Raw genomic sequence first — 5,214 nt, 5'->3', positions numbered from 1 at the left:
TATTTAAAGATTTCACGAATAAAAATTTAMAAAGTGTGCCTTGCAGATAGTCCAGCAAAATKTTAGGTGTGTTTCTAGGTGTGTGAACAGAATATATAAGTTTGTGGTTGTAAACATTGTTTTAAAAACTTGCTCCTATTGTTGCTACTTTAAAGATAAAAACTGTGTTCTTTCACTGCGTCTGGAATTAATTTTCTCTACTCCGCTTTATTTTCCTTTATTAACCTTTAGGGGTAATTTATCAAGTTCCCCAAAACTGCAAACACACTCTGTTCTCTTTATCAGCAGAGGTAGTCACCTTTTAAACTGTTTTTTGTTTGCGCCAATGCGGCTAGTTTATTGCCTCGAGTCTAGTGGCAGAAAAAAAAAAAAACATTCAGCTGCTTCTGTCCCGTTTTCAGCTTGTTGACACTTTCCATTCAACTCTTCGGCGTATGGCTAAATACTTTCCATTTTTGTTATCCGTACCTTCTTTGTTGTCGCTGAACAATTTATTTATTTATTTATTTATTTATTTTTCTGCATTTCCAGTCATGACGGCCTCCCTGAAGCAGCAGAGCTGCGGCCGCCCCCACTATGCAATTTATCCATTGTGATATGGCAGCCATTCATCTTTTAAATGCTCTCTCATGATTTCCTCTGTGAGCGCAGAGCCGGCGGTGACCTTGAAAACGGTCCATGTGGCATATTCTGAAGAAAATGTATTCGTACACAGCCGCCAGSATGATTTCCTTCAAGACTCTTCTAGACTGGCTGTGAGCTTGAATGTAAGGAAACTCGTTTGCAGGTATGCTAATTTTAGATGCTAATTTTAGACGACGCTCGTCTTTGCTAAAATTTCAGCATGAATTTCGGTGAAATATTCCTACTTTGTGGAATTTTGTGAAATTTGTGCCAACAACCACAAATAAAATGTCTTTTTTAAATTTTGAATCTACATTTTAAAAATTTAAACGTTTCAGCACTTTTCCCCTGTCCCGTAGCCTTCAGGTCAATTATCAAACTCCCCCCCTTTATATTCCCCCTTTTTCCTTTTTTTGTTATGTTTTGTGAGCCTGTCTAACCGGGCCTTGTCTGACTGACAAACACAGATGTGGCCCGCTCCGTTTCAATGCATATTAATGAAGTTAAATGTTCCGCTGTAGAGATGAGACAATGGGGCCAGAGGAGGGCTGGCTGTGCGCACAAAGCCATGTACTCTGATGCTTTACGTGGAATGACTCATCCATAAGTGAAAGAGGAATAGTTGAATAGATTGTGTATATATTTAACATTTCTGTGTGCTAAATTTTTCAGAATGTTCCCTTGTGATGCTGTGTGGACACTTCTTTTAATTCAGTATTTTTCTTGAATTATCCAAATCATCTCTCATCGGTGTTAGATGGCACWGTTAGTCTTATTTTGGCACTGATATTCTAATATTTTGTTCAAAATCAAATACTTCTTAGAAACTGCAAAACAGACAACCAGAGTTACAAGCTAATTCTCCCATTGCCTCTTCCGCCCTCAGTACAGGTTTCACACAGGAGGATAATTGGTGCTCCGCTGCCTCCAACTTCAATTTCTTGTGTAAATAATCATCAGCTTTTTGTGTAAATAACTGTTTAATGGAAATTTCATGACCTTTGAAAGGTTAATGAAACAGCTTTTGCATAATGCTGTTGAGATTAGAGTTGTGTAAAGTAGAGGTGGGTAGAAACCACTTTACATTTAAACAGTTACATTTACTTGAGTATCTTTTCAGACACAAAAAAAAGTTTTCTTAGTAATTTTGTTATGTTGTGCTCTTACTTTACTTAAGTAGTATTCTCAGCATGTAGTTTACTTGAGTAGTTTACTTGAGTAAAATTTCCAGATGCTCTGTAATAACTTCACTGAATAAAAATAAATTTATTTCAATTAAATAACAGTCCACCAGATGCAGACAGATTWTGGTAAAGTGAGACATCTTGTTTGTACACACAAGCTTTGTGTTCATATTTTCTATCTGCTGAGCCTGCTGTGCTATTTGGAGGATAAGTGGATTTACAGTAAACACCACATTTTGTCATTGAAAGTACTTTATCCTGTTCACTCTCTCAAGAAACAGAATTTGCTCATAATTTTATATTTTTTTACATCTGACAACATTTTAATATGCCAAGTCCGATTTTATGATCAGCTGCTCATACTTTTTAAACGTGTACTTTTTTAATACTAAAGCTGGGCAGATCGATCCAAGACATTGATAATATTGATACCCTATTGATATCAGTATTGGATCAATATACTGTGATAAGTCTGATACTTTAGTTACAAATTTCCTCTTGAAATGCTGTTTTTTTATTATTGTAGTTTATCAACATTACCTCAAAAAATTGTTTTTTTTTTTTTTGATTTTCTCTCAAATTATAACTTTTCCACTTTGTTTACTTGGKGAAAAAATGTACACATTTGTTTCATTTCTCTATTATCACGTTAATATGTTTGTTAAAATATTTTGTTGACATAAACTTTGTCCAGATTCTGTCTTAAAGCAATTCAGGGGTAAAAACTACAAAAACACCTAAAGGTCAAAAGTGTGATGATAGGCTATATCAAAATAAAAAATAATAAGAAGTATCGGTATCAGTATCAGTATCAGTATCGGCAATATTGGTATTGTATTAACTTAGTATCAAATCGATACCAAAATATGCAGCATCCCACATCAAATATTTTTGAACTATTGAGTACTTTTTACTTTCACTTGAGTATAAATGTGTTGATGCAGAAATGCTTTTCTTGAACTGTCCCTTTAAGTTAAATTCAGTTAATAAAAAAAAAATAGCAGATTTCCACTGCTTACAGGGGAGATAACACATAGAGGGAAGTTTTCAGTAGGATTGTTACAGAGTGGTTGGTGTGTTGTGGACCCTCCTATGGGGGCCACAGAGTAAATCAGCCTGATCTAAGCCACGCCTCCATGCTTTATTCCGGGGAGTTTATCAGCGCCTTCACGCTCAAAGCTCAGCAATCCAGACTCAACAAGAGAGCAGAGAGGAGGAGGAAGAAGAAGAAGCGCCTTGCAGGCTCCTCATGCTCACAAAAGCAGCATCCCAACTGTTTCTTCTCTCCTGTGGACATTATTAAAACCCCGCAGCTCCGACAGGATGGACTTCTTGGACATGCGCTCACCTTATGACTACACGTTTAATTTCTGGAACGACTACCTCGGGTTGTCTACTCTTGTCGCCAAAAACAAGATCAACAGCCCGATCTGCAACCCGAACTCCATCACCGAGTCTCTGAAAGCGACTCTGGGTTTGGAGGACGACTCCCCGGTTTGCTCCTGCCTGGTCGGCCAGGCCAGAGACGCGGACGGAGCCCTGGACAGCTGCTGCTGCTGCTGCTGCGGGGCGCCCGCGGGCTCCCCGCCGATCTCCATCTACGACCTGAAGGAGCGCATCTCTCTCCTCAGACCGTACGAGCAGCTGGGGGGCGGCGAGTCGCCCTCACACGGTGGGGGCTTCGCCGCCTTCGACCTGTTCTCCGCCGAGCGACGGCGCAAGCAGACTCAGAGGGGCAAGCCGGAGCCGAAGGTGTGCGTCTTCTGCCGGAATAACGGCGCCCCGGAGGAGGTCTACGGYACCCACATCCTGAAGACGGCGGACGGGCGGGTCTTGTGCCCGATCCTCCGGGCGTACACCTGCCCTCTCTGCAGCGCCAACGGCGACAACGCGCACACCATCAAGTACTGCCCGCTTTCCAAGGACCAGGCGGGCCAGAGGGTCCCCAAGGGGGCCAGAGCGTTCGGCAAAAGACTGAAGATATTTTAAGCAAGAGCAGGAAACAAAAAAGAAGAAGAAGCTGAAGTTGCACTGGAGTTGACAGACAACGACTCGAAGAGAATATCTTTTCTATGTTTGCTCTGAAATGCTTTGGTCTATATATTGTAACTGTATGAGCACATAGTTTACACCCGGACGCATTGTGCGTCATAGTCACCCCCTCCCCTTCCCCTCCCCCAGCACTCTAAAGATAAGAACCAAAGTACTGTCCAGCTCGACCTGTGAATGACCACTTCCATGCTGCCATGTGAAGTCGAAACAGACGGCCCTGTGCATGCGTCCAGCTCAAACGGAAGTGAATATGCAGCTCTCTCTCTTTTTTAGGTGAATGTCTGTCGTCCTCCGGTCTGTGGACGCGAGTCTGATGCAAACACTTCCTTACATTCAGCACATATTTTCCTGAGATAAACTCGTTTCTTTTCTACCAAAGGAATACACTTTTATATCGAAACTTATACCGCGAAGTGATTTTTCTGGACTGTTTATATTGTTGGATGTCTTATATTCTATGTGGGTTGCAGTGATTACAAATTTAAGCTAATTGTTCAATAGAGGGGGGAAAAATTAACATGACATTCAATTTTGCCTCCTTTACGTTCAAGAATAATTAAAGAAAAAATGTTTTTTTTTAATGTGGGAAAAAATGTGGATTCTTGTAAATGTATAAATAATTTTAGAGATGAAAAGCTTGACATTCCAAAGTCTTTAAGTGTCAATAGAAACGTTTTATGTACTTATTTTTACCTGATGTATCACTGGGGATTATATTCACTGTTAAAACTTCTGAATAAACACGTGATTTGCAGATAAGTTTGACTACATGACACTTTGACTGTAACCAGCCGAGCACTTTTTACAGAGGTCAAACATAAAGAGAGCATCTACAATGAGCTCACTTTATAAACACAAGTCTGCCCCCTAGTGGTCAAAGCCTTCAACAGCATCATTGCTACAGATGAAGATGTTTGAAAAGCCTTAAAATAGATTCATTTTTAATGCAATAATATGTTCTCACACACAAAAACTTTGAAAAATCTAACCTTTAATTTGAGTATGTTTGTTTATTGGAAAACAAATCATACGTTCATAAACAAATGGTTTTATCCAGTTGTTTATTACCACATAGTCCAAAACTCAAATAGCCCAACGATTTGCCATCCAAATATTAAAAGTAAATGTAACCAAATATATATTTTTTTATTTGGAATATTTTTTCCTGCTTTTTTTAAACTTGTGGGTGCACATTTGATTAAACTCATAGCCGTGTTTATTTCAGCAATTAGGCTCGACAGTGACTCATGTTTATTTTGTAAATGGTGGAATATAAACTTCGCGGGAAAAGATATTCAAGTTCAAAGCAACTTGACGTTTTATTTTCATTAAAAAAAAWTTTTTTTCTTGCGGA

At 39.3% G+C, this 5,214-nt stretch overlaps 1 pseudogene; it reads left to right on the top strand.

The window, feature by feature from the left end:
- The first annotated feature begins 2,659 nt into the window (after positions 1-2,659).
- Positions 2,660-4,619, top strand: LOC103458187 (nanos homolog 1-like; annotated as a pseudogene).
- The last annotated feature ends 595 nt before the right edge of the window (positions 4,620-5,214 follow it).

This window comes from Poecilia reticulata, linkage group LG22, assembly GCF_000633615.1.
Source record: "Poecilia reticulata strain Guanapo linkage group LG22, Guppy_female_1.0+MT, whole genome shotgun sequence".
Taxonomy (NCBI): Eukaryota; Metazoa; Chordata; class Actinopteri; order Cyprinodontiformes; family Poeciliidae; genus Poecilia; species Poecilia reticulata.
This window is presented reverse-complemented; position numbering and strand designations above follow the sequence as displayed.